Here is a 17,336-nt window from a genome sequence, read left to right on the forward strand (position 1 = left end):
GATTAAGGTAGAATCTCAACTTTATTCAAACTCCACATTTCTATAGATGTTTTAGAAATTTTGCTGCAGAATGCAGAACTCTTAAAGCACACTTTGAGTATTCTACACCAATGGAGTAAATAAAAGAGAAAATATCACCTGAATTTCCCAACATATATTCGTTACCATCTGGATCATTTTTCATTTAATGTCTAACCTGCTAGTACTTTTCAAAGAACAGGCAAAGATTCAGATAGGGAATTTTTACAAATTAAATATGACATATATCCTAAATAGGGCTTCCCTGGTGGATTGGGTGGTAAAGAATCTGTCTGCAATGCAGAAGATCCGGGTTCGATCCCTGAGTCAGGAAGATCCCCTGGAGAAGGGAATGGCAATCCACTCCAATATTCTTGCCTGGAGAATTCCATGGATAGAGGAACCTGGCAGGCTACAGTCTATGGGGTTGCAGAGTCAGAAATGACTGAGCGACTAACACTTTCTTTCACTTTCATATACTAAATAAAGGATACATTTTTAAATGAAAGAAACGCAAGTTAAGGAAGATCGGGGACTCAGGCATGTGTGCTGTCTCTTTAGTCCTGTCTGACTCTTTGGCACCCTATGGACTATAGCCTGTCAAGCTGCTCTGTCCATGAAATTCTCCAGGCAAGAATACTGGAGTGAGTTGCTGTGTCCTCTTCCAGGGGATCTTCCTGAAGCAGGGATCAAACCCATATCTCTTATGTTTCCTGCATTGGAGGCGAGTTCTTTATCACGAGAGCCACCTGGGAAGCCCTCACGCCCTCAAAGTATCAGTCAAAGGACTCATTTTAAAACCTTGCTTTGCCAGCAAGGAAAAAATTAAGTGAGTTGTTCAGTGAAGTGGTTACACGATGGAGATGCAGAGAATGTTAGAATTGGAAGGGGTCTTAGAGAATATCTAGCCCAGTAATTTCATCTTATGGATAAAGAGAAAGTGGGATAGAGAGAGTGATAACAAGCTTTGGAGTCAGATTTAATCACATTTAAATCCCTATGCTTGCTACTTACTTGATATTTGGTTTTTGGAAAACTGACTTCTGTGAGGCTATTCTGTGAATGAGAATAGCACTCTCTGGCTCACTGAAAGTGAAAGTGAAGGTCGCTCAGTTGTGTCCGACTATTTGCGACCCCATGGACTGTATAGCCCTGGAATTCTCCAGGCCAGAATACTGGAGTGGGTAGCCTTTCCCTTCTCCAGGGTATCTTCCCAACCCAGGGATTGAACCCGGGTCTTCCACACTGCAGGCAGATTCTTTACCAGTTGAGCCACAAGGGAAGCCCAAGAATATGGAAAACAGAATGATTCTGGCTATCTAATAAGCATTCTATAAAAATTAGTTCCCGTCCTACTTAACTGCTTGATCCTCTATAAAAGAGTTCGGAGTTCCACCTCACCAAGTTCCTCAGGTCTTCTGACCTCCACAATCATCAATGCTCCCCCAGCTTATTGGAGATTTGTCCCACTCTGCTAAAGAGGGTGGCAATGCCTGTTTTTTTTCCTTCCTCAAATGCCCTCTCATACTTTGAAGTACCATTATGAAAAAATAAACATTACTTAGTAGGAAAGAGAGAAAGGAATAGGAAGTGTTTATATCTTAAACAAAATGAAAAAATTGGTCTCATCTTGCAGTCCCTCTTGGGAACTTCTTTCTTTAATTTCCTGTTTTCACTTTGTCTACAAATATGCTCAATAGCATTACAATTTGTTGTCCTAATACCACTAAAGGTTTTATTAATTATTAATATTTTAATAATATTAATAATTTAAACTTGCTAAAATAACTAAAATAGTTGTAACCTTTACTTGCTGTCTCTTGTTTCTTGTTAGTTCTTAAGCATTCTCATTTTTACCAACTCCCTTATACATATGAATATCCTATGCTCTTCTCCCTCATACATATGAATCAAAATTCTTAGCATTTCCATTATCAATTCTATACTCATGATTTCCATGTTCCTATTATACTCAAATTTTGCATTCATTTCTAACAGTATATCAGTGTGATTAAAACAAACTGTCATTTTGGCAGTCCCCTGCCTCTCTACTTCTCCACTGCCTTAAACGTTTGAAGTGATTTTATTTTTCTATATTCCATTTGTATTCATGACCTAACAACAGTATGGAATCTTGGGTATCCTATTGGAATATCACACTTTTACAACATGTCAGCTACTCTGCCAAGTTGATTCTGTCATTACACAGCTCTTCTTTTCCATTATCAGAGACAATATTCTAGCACAGATCACAAAGAAATCATTTCTAAAATGCGGCAGTTTTTCACTATTTGATATGTTTTCCCTCTTTTGAGCCATCTGCATAGCTTTGTCAGAAAATAATTCGGGTTGGACTTGCCCCCTTTCCCCTCCACTTCAAGGGCTTAGAGTACTTTAACATTGCTTACTAAACCAACTCCAGACAGCTTTTCAAGATTGCAAACAAAATCATTTGACCCTAATTCTGTCTATCTGACTTGACTTTACATTACTTCCAAAAAGTCTTCACTTAAACCAAGTTGAGTTTCTTACTGTCAATTTTTGTCTTCCAAACATTTGGCTCCCAGGGAATTTGGGTCTTTCAGTTACATCATTTCCCCAACTAAAAGAATCCAAAGCATATTCATGGCTTTTTGCATCTTTCAAAGCACTTCTGCAGGTATTATTAATCCTTCCAATAATCATGAGAGGTAGATATTATTTTCCCCACTTCTAACATGAGAAACCTGAGTTTTAGAAAGGCTAAGTGGCTTTTAAGAATCACATGACTCTCAATGAACTCAAAGTCTTGTGACTGCAAATATGGTGTTTATTACTTCAGAACATTTTTTATAATACTTTCTGATGCCTCATTATCTTTTCATTTAATGTTCAAACCTAGCTAAATTTGCTCTCTTCCTTCCAAGTTTTTTATGGCTACAAAAGCCTACCAAGAACTCATCCCATGTTAGATAACTGCACAATAGATGTTTAATAAAATATTCATTGCTTATCTCTTCTCTGTTAGACCATGAATCCAAAGGGCTGGAGGGTCATCTTTTTTTTTTTTTTGTCTTCTGAGTGTCTGCTGCAATCATTTAATGCTCAAATTATTTTTGTTGAATGAATGACTTCTGTTCTATCTTTGTAGGTCAGAGTTTCCTATGTCTATCACATATGAAACAAAGTTTTACTTTTGTCTTTATTATCATTATTAATTGCTATTTAAATAAAAATATATCGGCAGTATTTGAAACAGCTTTCATTTTCCCTGCGGCAATTCAGGGGTAGAATTAGCACAAGAACTTAGATCAGTTGAGTCAACAATGTCCAGTGTTTTTGCTTCTTGCCAACCACTTTTAATTTTAATATGAGAAATACAACTTGACATTTCAACCTCACTTCAGTTCTCGGTTATTAAATCAGTTTTCTGAGAACAAGGTGTGGTGCTCAGTTTTCTCTGAAAATAGAGGAGATGTGGATTAGCTAAGTAAAAGTTAGTGTTATTCCACTGTGATTAGTTCCACGAATGAAAAACAGAAATTCCAATTGGCTGTCTTACGTAACTGTACATAATCTTCCTTAGCTGTCATGTTACTTTTACATTGTTAAATTATCTCTGCTTGGCTTGGACTTGTTCATATGACACAATTATACATGACAAGCCAAGAAAAGACAATATAAAATACACACTAACATTTCCTAGTCTTTTTGTATTCAGCAAATCTCCAGAAAAACACTAGGTTGGAAATCTTTTCTCGTATACCAAATTCGCATTTTAAAGAATATTTGTTTATTTTTGGCTGCACTGGATCTTGGTTGCTGTGCTCGGCTTTCTCTAGTAGCAGAGAGTGGGCTACTCTCTAGTTGAGGCGCATGGGCGTCTCTTTGTGGAGCACAGGCTCTAGGGTGCTCGGGTTTCAGGCGTGGTGGCGCGTGGGCTCAGAAGTTGCAGCTCGCTGGCTCTAGAGCACAGGTTCGGTAGTTGTGGTGCACGGGCTTAGTTGCTCCATGGCATGTGGGATCTTCCCAGACCAGGAATCAAACCTGTACCCCTTCATTGGTAGGCAGATTCTGAACCGCCAGGGACATCCAGCATTTTAAATATTATCTAAATCTATTTTAAATGAAGCAGAACCACATTACATTTTTCATTTTTGAAGTATTTACTTGTAATTATCACTGACCTGCAAATTTAATTATTCTGCCTCAATTATATTTCCTAGATGTTTATTTAAAGCACAGATTACAAACACTCAGATTTTTTTAAGTATGTTACATATAATTGGGCTTCTCTCATAGCTCAGTTGGTAAAGAATCCTCCTGCAATGCAGGAGACCCCAGTTCGATTCCTGGGTCTGGAAGATCTGCTGGAGGAGGGAAAGGCTACCCACTCCAGTAGTCTGGCCTGGAGAATCCTCAATTATATTTCCTAAATGTTTATTCAATGCACAGAATACAAACATTCATATTTTTAAAAAATATGTTATATATAATTACTTTGGATGGGTACAGAGATTATATCTACTGGTAGGAAATGGAACCAGCTATCAGTCATGTCTCCTACAGGAGATGTTTCCAAAATTGTCTCAGCCCCAGATTGTAAGTTATTTGAACAGTGGTTTCACTTGCTAAAATTTTAATTAGTATGTCTGGGGCTTAGACATTTACATTTTGGTAGACATTTACATATTCTGAAGATGATTCTTATAACTGATCAAGTTTTGAATTATAATTTTAGAGAATTGCCAATACTTTCACTCCGGTTTATTGTTTTTCTTGCAAGACTTCTGCAGATTGTTTGCCCCTTGCATGGGTCTGTCTTGCTTATTGTGCATGGGAAAACATGACCTACAAAAACAGAACAATTAATTTATTCAGCAAAAATTGTTTTACTATAAAATCAGTGTTGTAGGCAACCAGAATCTGAAAAAGATGCTATTCTAGCCTTTTCCTGACTTTATCTTCTTTATGGAAACCAGCAGCTTATTAAGATAAAAAATGTTTAAGTTATTAACTATCATGAAGTAACTGTAATTCTCCAATTGAATAAGGGTTCTTGAACATATACTTAGGGAAATGTTTGAATTAGGTGTATTAAGTAATGCCACCATGGGTAAGAACTAATTCCTGCTATCTAAGGGCTTGCAAGAGTGTGTGCTAAATTGCTTCAGTTGTATTTGACTCTTTGTGACTCTATGGACTGTAGCCCACCGGGCTCCTCTGTCCATGGGGTTCTCCAGGCAAGAATACTGGAGTGGATTGCCATGCCCTCCTTCAGGGAATCTTCCTGAACCCAGGGATCAAATCCACATCTCTTATGTCTCCTGCATTGACAAGCAGCTTCTTTATCACTAGTGCTGCCCGGGAAGCCCCATCTAAGGGCTTACTATAAAGCAAACATCAGTATAAGACATAGGGAGATAAGGTAAGAATACAAAAGAGTATAATTAAAAACTAACTTTAATAAAAATGACACAAGATTTTAAGAAAAGAGAATTCACAACCAAATGATTAAGAAAAGCTGCATGAGGAAAATGTCATTAAGGGTAGGCAATGAATGATGAGCAGAAAATTTCTAGATAGAAAAAGAAAAGGATAGTGCTCCACTGCAGACACAAAGAGCTTAAGAAATTATTCCTCGACTGGAAAACATGGGGCATATTTGGGAAATATTACATAGTTTAGCTTGGTTTACGGCTGTGGTAGAAGAACAGCATAGGATGAGTGGGATGTCAATGAACCAAGTCATCACGTGTTAGATAGGCATTGAAATTCCCAGAATATTAATGCAGAGCTGGTGGTAAAGAGAAAGATGAAGGAGAGGAAGCAACCTGGATGATGACACAAGGAAGGTGTATCACATATCAGAGTCTGATCGCATGTACTTGGAAGTAGCTGGAAGCTTTTTTGGAAGTGGCAATAAAAGGCAGAGGGAATATCTACCTCATTCCTGTGGGTGGAAGAAAATGCAAGGAATGTGGAGGAATATGCAGGGTAGACTGAATCTGATGATAAAGAGGACTGGAATAGAAGAGGTTGAGAATTGGGTTCACTGATGATGACGAACCATGAATTCCGGGGGGCACAGTGCTAGAGTGGAGAGTGTTGACAAGATGTGGAAGCTTGAGTTAGACTTAAAGGATATAAAGATCCAAATTGGGAGATAAGGCTAGTTGATGTAGAAGGAGGCTGGTCTGCCAGTGGTGACTGAGTTAAACCAGAATGCAGGACATTGTGACTTTCAACCTGGTCATGTCATAGGGGATATAGATAATCAATTATATTATCTATTTAATGTTCACAATAATCTTATTAGCTCCATATTTTCAGTATAAATATACAGATGAAGAAAGTTAAAAACAAGGTAATAACTGGTATAAGGCCTTGTAGAAGAAGAGAAGTCTTTTTTGAAAGTACAGTCTTATTTGAAAGTGGATTTTGTGATTCAGAAGCTTTTCCTTGCCTCTTTCTTCCCCTTCTCCCCTTCTCTCTTTCTTCAAATCATGATCCTTCCAAAGGAGATCAAGAAAGTACCATGATGAAGGAAAAGAATAGAAATGAGATGATGCAGTCTTTTAAAAAACAAGGGAGTTTGTTTCAGGAAGAAGTTGATCAACAGATTAAAACGTTTCAGCCAAATCAAGAATAATAAAGACAGACACAAATGAAGACAAAGGAAAAATGCCCCCCCCCACCCCTTTTTTCTTTTTTCCAGATAAGATGGCACCATTCAAGAGTGTTGAGCAAAAAATATTATTCTGACTGCTGTTTTGAGAAAGTACTGTAGGGAAGCAAGTGTAAAAAGAGAAACCCTTTGGGAAGATTTTGCAATAATCAAAGAGAGATAATTTTGATTTAGGGCAGCTGTAGGGGTGAGGGTGGTGATAATTGTTCGGATTCTGGATCTACTTAGAAGGTATAGCCAACAAGATTTTCAGAAAGATTGAGTGTGGGATATAAGAAAAGAGGAGGGTTAAGAAAGAAAGGTTTTGTCTTGAGCAATTGGGAGGATGGAGTTGTTATCAACATAGATAATGAAGACTGTTGGAGAAGCAGAGTTTGAGGAGGAATATCAGGGGTTCATTTCAGATATATATGTTCAGGAAGTTATTTGTACATCTAAGTAGAAATTACAAGTAGGCAGTTGAATATATATCTATGGATGAGTAATTCAGAGAAGAGGTATGGACAGAAATATAAATATGTGAGCTGGCTGTATAAATAGTAAAAGATGAAGAAAAGAAAGTGAAGTTGCTCAGTCGTGTCTAACTCTTTGCCACCCCATGGACTGTAGCCTACCAGGCTCCTCAGTCCATGGAATTTTTCAGGCAAGAGTACTGGAGTGGGTTGCCATTTCCTCCTCCACGGGATCTTCCCAACCCAGGGATTGAACCAGGGTCTCCCACACTGCAGGCAGATGCTTTACTGTCTGAGCCACCAGGGAAGCCCCAAAAGATGAGCATTATTTCCCCCTTTTTTTGATGCTCTTCCCAAAGAACAATACTTCCTAATAAAAGTATTGGAGTGGGGTGCCATTGCCTTCTCCAATATAAAGATGTAGCCTTTATCAAATCTTCTTTATTAAGAACTGATTTTAGACTGAGTGAGATCAGTGGCAAGATAGGAACTAGTTTCTCTCCCCAGTTTTGCAGTAATGTGATATTTTCAACAAAAAGTAGTTTGAACGTTCCTTTGAAAGACAGAGTATACATTCTAAATGAAGAAGAAGCAGGCACTTGGTGATTAAGATAGTTTAATGGTGGCACTTGAAAATTTCTCAACAGTAAGCAGAAGCCCAAAGATTTTTAGTCATTGGTTTACTGATTCATTCATGTATTTACAAAAAAAATAAAGCACCTTCTTTGTGGAGTGAAACTTATAGAATTTGATGAATGATTTATGTAAAACGTGAGGTACAAGAAAGATTCTTGTGAGACTCTTTGAGGTGTTCAGCTTGGGTCAATGGTTGTGCCATTAACCAAGACAGAAATAGCTGAGAGGAGAAACAACTGAATTTGCATGGAAATTAGAGAGTTCATTTATATACATCTTAAAATCAAGGAAGTTACATATGCCAATGTTTGTTTATTGGGCAACTTTTGGAGTGTGTTCACAGCTCAGAGAGAAATCAGGATATGAGGGGTTCCATGCCAGAATCCCTTGAACAATTTCCTCCTAGCTCTTTGTTGGACTAGATTTTCTTATCCTTTAGATCTAAACTTAATTGTGACTACCTCATGACCTTTCTCCTCCTTTGTTATGCTCTTACTTTTTGTCCTTTTTCTTTTTTTCCCCTCTTGGTATTATGTATGGTTCTTTGATTACATTTTGTAGTATTTGCATATTAAATAAATGTCTTCAGTACTTGATGTTAAGTTGCAAGATGGCAATGACTATTTTGTTCCAACTAAATAATACAACTTTCTGGGATATATAAGCAATCAACAAATACATGCACAATAAATGAATAAGATATATACTGGGGAGTTCTTGGCGTACTGATGACAATTGAAGCCTGAGATAATATTGAACTTTCTAAGGATGGCAAAGAAGAGGACCAATAAAATACTCTGGGGAAGTTCTAACATTAGAGTCAGAAAAGAGTAGTCATTATAGATTTTTGAGACCAGAAAGATAGCAGTGCCCTGAAACCAAAGGAAGAAAGTATTTAAAGAACAGCACCTCTTGTTGTCATTCAAAGGAAAGCAAAAGTCACACTCCAATTCTTGCTCTTTATTTTGTAAAAAACAAAACAAAAAATTGAAAAGTCCCACAAATCAAACAAAATTCGTCTCTTATAATTCATTATTTTTGTCTTCTTCTCTATGATCAATTTTATTTATGAACTGAAGATATTGGGTATATTTTCTTGTATATTTCTAACTTTGCATTTGGGATTATCATTTATTTTAGTTCAAAATATTAATAGCCGTTTTAAAAAAATATTTTATTTATTCATTTGGCTGCACTTGGTCTTAGTTACAGCATGTGGGATCTTTAGTTGTAGCATATGGGATCCAGTTCCCTGACCAGGCGTCGAACCAGGGGCCCCTGCATTGGGAGTGCAAAGCCTTAGTCCCTGGACCACCAGGGAAGTCCCAGTAGCTGTTTTAATTTTCAAAAACCATTATCCAAAAACTCCAATATCCATTATTGTTGAACTATAGACAATATATATTCATGCAGCTTTGTATATGTGCTTGTGTGTATAAATATGTATGAAAGAGAGTGTATGTGTGTGTTTCATGTGTGTTCTTTTAGGTTAAGGGAGTATTTGAGTCAAGAATATTTAAGTTCTATGTAGGTCTACATTAGAGAGCCCTGAAAATACGAAGTACATAGGGCCTAAATGTACTGATCAGAAGACCTGAATGTCACCAGGAATGACCCATGGAGTGAATAATTTGTTTCCTTAGGAACATATGGAATCCACTGACTTCAGGAAATATTTTCAGAGTGCACACATATTTCTTCAAGACATTAACATCCCAGGGGAGGAGGAGAAATAAAAACATGACAAGGAGTAATTTAAAATGGCAGGTACTGCAGTTTTCTTTTCCTGAGCTGGAAACCTGATATTTGATACGAATGTAGATGATTTTCTTATGATTGCTATAAAAAGTTGATACTGTTCTTTCCAAAATTCTCTAAAATTTATTTTTTCCTCCTTCTTTGTGGAATTTTGTTGTTTTTGAAAAGCTTAGATTGTGGGTTCAAAGAAATCAAAACATTGCACATTATTTCTTATAATGTAACCACAAGAAAATGCAAATGCTGAGACTCTGATTCACAAAAGAATATTACCTATTAGTTACGGTATGGTTCAGTGGGAAAATAGAGTCCAAAATTAAATTATGTTTCACTAGACTGTAACACAATCAAACCTTGATTTTTGTGCATCAGTTACATTATTTCCCTTTTTAATTTTAAGTTTTCAACATTTTTATAAGATTATAGCACCTCGGGAGACTTAAATGCTGGACTTTGACATAGACAGCCTAGGCTCCAAGTCTCATTTTGCCACTAGTAAGATATGTGACTGGGAAAATTCCTTAAATGTTCAGAGTTTCACCTTCCCCACCTATAAAACAGGGTGGTAGTGTTCACTTCAGAGATGACACTGAGGATTCAATCACATAATTAAAGTGAATAAGTATGTTTTTTTCTTTCTACTTCTGAATGCCTAGTCTTTGATGGATGTTGCAAGGGTGAGAATGGCTAGGTACATTGTCTACAAATCCTTGAGAACATAATCATTTACAAAAATCTAAGCTTGAAAAGACAACATTTTGTAGAAAGTAATTTTCAGATTTCTTTTATGCACTTGATTTTTCTCTTTTGAAATTAAATTTTTTATAATATGGAAAGATGGTTGGACAGTTTAAAAACCATAGACTTCATTGGAGGACACAGATTTTAGGACAATGGCTTTTTAAATGATAACCTACAGTAAGAAATATCTTATTTTGCAATCTATTACTTTCATTCATATATATATATATATATATATATATAGTATGTATTATATATATATGAAATAAAATTTTTATAAAATTATCCATATATTTGCCATATTTGCAGCTGTTTAATCTTTTCTACTCTTGTCTAATCTATTTCATTATTTTAAAAAATTGTCTTTAAAATCCAGTAATTTGATTTTAAGATCCACTAGTGGAGGGCCATCTCGTGGCTTGAAAATCATTTTTTACTTCAGATATGTAGCATCTCTGTAACAGAGGCTTTTGTCTGACTGTATTCCCACAAACAGTATCTATATAAGTTTAAATAAAATTCATGAAATTTTGGTCAATCACCCTATTAGCTTTGGTTTCCCTGGTGGCTCAGACGGTAAAAGTGTCTGCCTGCAATGTGGGAGACCCAGGTTTGATCCCTGGGTTGGGAAGTTCCCGGGAGAAGGAAATGGCAACCCACCCCAGTACTCTTGCCTGGAAAATCCCATGGGCAAAGGAGCCTGGAAGGCTACAGTTCATGGGGTGGCAAAGAGTCAGACACGACTAAGCGACTTCACTTTCTTTCTTTCTATTAGCTTTCCTGTCCACAGTCTAAAAGATAACATTATAAAAGGTCAGTTTTCATTCCAATCCCAAAGAAAGGCAATGCCAAAGAATGCTCAAACTACCACACAATTGCACTCATCTCACACGCTACTAAAGTAATGCTCAAAATTCTCTAAGCCAGGCTTCAGCAGTACGTGAACCGTGAACTTCCAGATGTTCAAGCTGGTTTTAGAAAAGGCAGAGGAACCAGAGATCAAATTGCCTACATCCGCTGGATCATCGAAAAAGCAAGAGAGTTCCAGAAAAAAACATCTATTTCTGCTTTATTGACTATGCCAAAGCCTTTGACTGTGTGGATCACAATAAACTGTGGAAAATTCTTCAAGAGATGGGAATACCAGACCACCTGACCTGCCTCTTGAGAAATTTGTATGCAAGTCAGGAAGCAACAGTTAGAACTGGACATGGAACAACAGACTGATTCCAAACAGGAAAAGGAGTACATCAAGGCTGTATATTGTCACCCTGTTTATTTAACTTCTATGCAGAGTACATCATGAGAAACACTGGGCTGGAAGAAACACAAGCTGGAATCAAGATTGCTGGGAGAAATACCAATATCCTCAGATATGCAGATGACACCACCCCTATGGCAGAAAGTGAAGAGGAACTAAGAAGCCTCTTGATGAAAGTGAAAATGGAGAGGGAAAAAGTTGGCTTAAAGCTCAACATTCAGAAAACAAAGATCATGGCATCTGGTCCCATCACTTCGTGGGAAATAGATGGAGAAACAGTGGAAACAGTATCAGACTTTATTTTTTGGGGCTCCAAAATCACTGCAGATGGTGATTGCAGCCGCAAAATTAAAAGACGCTTACTCCTTGGAAGAAAAGTTATGGCCAACCTAGATAGCATATTGAAAAGCAGAGACATTACTTTGCCAACAAAGGTCCGTCTACTCAAGGCTATGGTTTTTCCAGTGGTCCTGTGTGGATGTGAGAGTTGGACTGTGAAGAAAGCTGAGCGCCAAAGAATTGATGCTTTTGAACTGTGGTGTTGGAGAAGACTCTTGAGAATCCCTTGGACTGCAAGGAGATCCGATCAGTCCATCCTAAAGGAGATCAGTCCTGGGTGTTCATTGGAAGGACTGATGCTGAAGCCGAAACTCCAGTACTTTGGCCACCTGATGCAAAGAGCTGGCTCACTGGAAAAGACTCTGATGCTGGGAGGGATTGGGGGCAGCAGGAGAAGGGGACAACAGAGGATGAGATGGCTGGATGGCATCACTGACTCGATGGATATGAGTTTGAGTGAACTCCGGGAGTTGGTGATGGACAGGGAGGCCTGGCGTGCTGTGATTCATGGGGTCGCAAAGAGTCTGACACGACTGAGCGACTGAACTGAATCAACTATCCAGATACAGCAAAACTTAAGTCACCTGCCTTCTGATGCTAGTGCTAATTCCAGGCCAATATTGATGGTTGAGTTGTCTAAAGGTGAACAAGGGCACCAGACAGGGCTGGCTTCATGTGCATATGACCTGTGCAGGTCACACGAGCCTCTGCCCTCAGAAATACCCTTTGTTTGGATTAATGTCCTCGTGTGCACCTTCAGTTCTTACTCTTTTTATCGGAGAACTTGCGTTTGTAAGTGGAGTTTGATGGGACAGTAGAGCGTTCACATGAGCAGAGAAGCTGTGAGCAGTAAGTGTGGGCACTGTTCCTCACCATCCCATTTGCTTAAAGCCTACCTGATGTCCCATCCATGCATTCCATTGGATTCAGTGTGTTGGAGTTCATTCAGAAAGACTTAGAGCAGATACAAGACAAGCATGCAATGAAAGTTGTTGTTACAGAAGGGAAAGGAAAGGTAGGGTAACCCATATTTCCTTTTCTTCTCTGTCCTTCCTTGCTCATGGGTAAGCCACAAATAGAGAGCATGGAAGAGTATGCATATCAAAAACTGAAATAAAATAGATGAGTCAGTTTTATGCAGAATATCCTTTGTGCTGACAACATCAAAATACATATGCATGTACAAGTTACAAAACTGAAATTGTGTAATTTCAATGATTCTGTGTGAGTTAGTTTTTTTTAGATTTGCCTTTAAAACTGACACTGCACAATATAAAATTGTGGTAATATTTAGGACAACAATTTAATTTAAATTGTTTATTTACTTAGAATGACATTAAATAGGAAATAAAAACACCATGACAATTTAAGAGACTTCAGAAGAAAGGAAAAAGCTTTCCATTTTAGTGATTTTATGGAATTTTCCCCCCACTTTATGAAGAAAAGACTTCACATTTACATTTTGTGCTGAGCCCTCTAGTTATGTCTTTGGCCCAGGCAACATAATGTATTTATATATATACATGTATACATATCAGAGTCGATTAAGGAAGCCAGCAGGTAGTTTAAACAATTATGTGCATTCATGTCTTCGTTTGTTCCTCTGTTCAAACCTTCACTCATTTATTGTGCTCCTGTTAAGCTGTCCTAGAAACTGGAGATTCACACCTATGGACGTGACAGATTACATCACTGCTCTTGTGCATCTTAATATGATGAGAAGGCGATCATTAAAAATTATTTGCATTGGTAATTATTTCATGACAAATATAGTAATGGATAAGAAGAAAAAATTCAAAATGCTACAAAGGAATATAATATACTTTTTCCGAACAGCTAATGTTAATTCTAAGAAAACTTTAAACTTCTACTTTTATTTAGTAATAGTTTTTTACATCCCTCATAGATGCCTGGCAGTGTATGAGGCTATAGGGATATAATGAACATTGGTCCTAAGGAGCTCCCCATTCGTTACAAGTGTTATTTGTTGGTTGTTCCTATGTAATAATGGGTAATATTTTTATGACAGAAATAGATTCAAGGTGGAGCAAAGATGAAGTAATTACTCTTTTAGGTGTTGGATGGTGAGGGGGATGGGGATTAAATGTCCTCAAGGAAGCCTTCTACAAAAAGAAACATGGAAATAACTACTTTTGTTGAGAAATCAATATTTTAAATAGTGGCACTTTAAATCAAGTGAAGACTTAGGGAACTTTCCTATGACATGTTGCATTTCTCTGGGCTCTAATGAGAATGGCTCCGCTGGATGTTTATATCCCTTCCTATTGAGTTTTCACTAGCTTCTGTTCTGGAACACTGTCTGAATCCCAAGTAACTTTTTAATCAGCTGTTTAGAAGAAATATTTTAAGTTAGTCAGTTAATACTATCACACTCACAAAAGTAATGGCAGTGTGCTTCATCTTGGTAGTTCTATTTGTTTGATTGATTTTTGCTCTTTATTGCTCCCTTAACTTTCAAAATGTTCTAAAATATTTCTCTTGCATTTAGTTTTATGTCTTAAAATTTAATCTCCAGGATTAACTATTTGTGTCTTTTTTTTTTAAGTATTAACTTTTATATAGCATAGTAAAGAACACTCACCTACCTAAATTTTTCAGAACATTCAGCAGATTAAAATTTCTTTATATTATATTGTAAGAAGTAATCTACAACATTCGAGGTAATGAAATATTTTCTCTCTTGATTATAATGAAAACATCTCTAGTTGTTCTGAGACAAATGGAACTTCATTTTGAGGGACTCTGTATTAATTAATGGAATCTCTAACTGCTCTTTAATTTTTGTCTTGCATATAGCATGTTGGTTTTGTATTTCACTCCTTAGTTTCACTGTCATACAATTCGTGACTTCTTTTCTTATATTCCCTTTGCCAGCTTCCTTAAATTCTCACATGGTCCAATGTTGACCTGGATACAGCTTAACTTTCCTTCTATAGTTTGTTTTCTAAAAATGAATACTGTGTTGAGATTACTGCTTTATATTATCCTATTCTTACATTTGTGTTGATTTATAATTGTCTGGTTCCATCACATGTTTTTGTGTTATTTCCCTCCTTGTGAGTGAGACTCAGCCTACTTTTAACACTTGCACAGTTTGACCATTAGAAAAAAATTGCTTTGAATGAACACATGTGTCATGAGTGTATGAACTTGAATATTTATAAAGCAGGTATAAATTTAATGGAAAATTTTTTCCCAAGAGTAATGAGAGATCTCCAGGTAAATCAACTCATTTCGTTTTGTAATTTTAGGAAAGAAAAACATTTTTAATAAATCTTCAAATTTTAGGCAGTGAATTAATAAGACCTGATAGAATCTGGAGAACCCAGAACCAGCACCTCAGAAACACCTGCCCCCAACACACACACACACACACACACACACTAGATATTAACAGAACAGTCATTTAAGTGTCAGTTTCCTTCTTACATTTCTACAGTATGGATCTTGGATGCAAAATTCTGACACTTAAAAATATCTAACATCACAGAAATCTTATGACTAAAACCTATTTCTGATAGCCATCATGTATAACACAAGGATTCTGTTAGTTCTAGCATTGAGGATTTCTTTCCTTTCATAATTTCAGCGATTCATCTAGGATCAAATAATAAATAAATATAAATCACAAAATAAAAAATTTCAGACTCTATATTATATTAAAAAGTAAGAGTCATAAGCCAAGAAGACTGCACTGTAAGCAGGCAAGTCTTATCTACTGCGATCTGAGCAGACCTCTGACTGATTTCTCTGTGTCTACTCTGCCAGTAGATTCTGAATGCCAGTGCATTCTGAGTAAACCAGAGGAAAATGTGGGAACCATGACAGACCAAAATCAGAAGGAAATGGGACTGGCTTCTATCCTTTCATCTTTTAACCTGATTTGTAGAAGAAGAATGTCCAGTTTGAGAATGGAACCAACTGAATGAGACCTTATATCTGTACAGCTGCTGTTATCAAAAGAGATTGCACCTTCATCCAAATATTTGGGAACAAGTTATCTTACCTGAGTGAGGGTAACAAACCAGGAAATTCCCACCATCTGACCTGTTACTGAGAAATATAATATCACCACGAGTGATGTTTCCACTGTTCAACATACTGTGAACAGCCCACTGAACAAAAGACTGTCATCACCAGGTAATATATTTAGGATATATTCGATGGAATCTGAGTAAAATGTATCTGATTATGCTGTTCTGATTATTTTAAATTTCAAAGCATAGTTGTTTCACCGAGGAAAAGAAAAAAAACAACTAAGATCAAATTACTCAATAACTTAGATAACAGGAAGACATGCCAAGCAGAATAATTCAACTTGGGTATCATATTCTTTCTTCTTATATCCAGTTCCTAACTTAGAAATGAATCGAGTACCATAAATTCATTTGGCCTACATTATCCTATGATACCAATATTCATGGTAGTGGTTAGGTTTCCAGGATTGGTACAAATGCCCACTTTATAAAATAAAACATATGCTTGAAGTATAAACATTTACAGAAAATGTTTTCAGTTTGTCACAATAAAATTATTTAGGAAATGTTTAAAAATATTTCTTCATAGATTGAAGCTTGAAGAAAAGTGTATTTCAGTCAGATGAGAAGCTAGAAAATGGCAAGTTTGTGCAGGTTTTTAAGTGGATTTATGGACATTTTCAAGGTCTTTAGAGATTAATAGCATTCATATGATTTAAGCCTAATTTTATGTTAAAACTTTTTTTTCTAAGGAAGTTTATTTTGTTATTTTTTGGCTGTACCTCATGGTTTGTGGGATCTTAGTTCCCCAACCAGGGATCAAACCTGTACCCCTTGCAGTAGAAGAACAGAGTCTTAATTACTGGACCATTAGGGAAGTCTGCTTTAAAATTTTTAACTTTTCTCTTTCTTTGGTTCCCATAATGTTCCACAGACCCACATCTGTGTTACTCCTCATGACAATACCACAGAAGAAAAGAGTAGGAGAAAGAGATGATGATTTTTTTTTTCCTCTGAAGAAACAGAGTGTGCAATGAGAGATACATAAAAATGGAAAAGTGATCAAAATGAAATTAACAAACAAGGAAAGTTATCCAAGATGCAATTATCTCTATTGTCATAGAAATGAAAATACAGGAACTTCACTTCAGACACACATCTTTTCAGCAAAGAAGTGGATTTTGGGAAGGAGATGTTTGTCTTTGGCTCAGTGGAGAAGAATCTGCCTGCAGTGCAGGAGACACAGTTTCTATTCCTGGGTCAGGAAGATTCCCTAGAGAAGGAAATGGCAACCCACTCTAGTATTCCTGCCTGGAAAATTCCATGGACAGAGGAACCTAGCAGGCTATAGTCCATGGGGTCTCAAAGAGTCAGACATGACTGAGCATGGGCCTGTTTTTCACCATCCCCATGAAGAGTCAAGCGTTGGACTTACAAAGGGATGGGGCCAGGGCAAGACAGAAGCA

This window comes from Bos taurus, chromosome 9, assembly GCF_002263795.3.
Source record: "Bos taurus isolate L1 Dominette 01449 registration number 42190680 breed Hereford chromosome 9, ARS-UCD2.0, whole genome shotgun sequence".
Lineage (NCBI taxonomy): Eukaryota > Metazoa > Chordata > Mammalia > Artiodactyla > Bovidae > Bos > Bos taurus.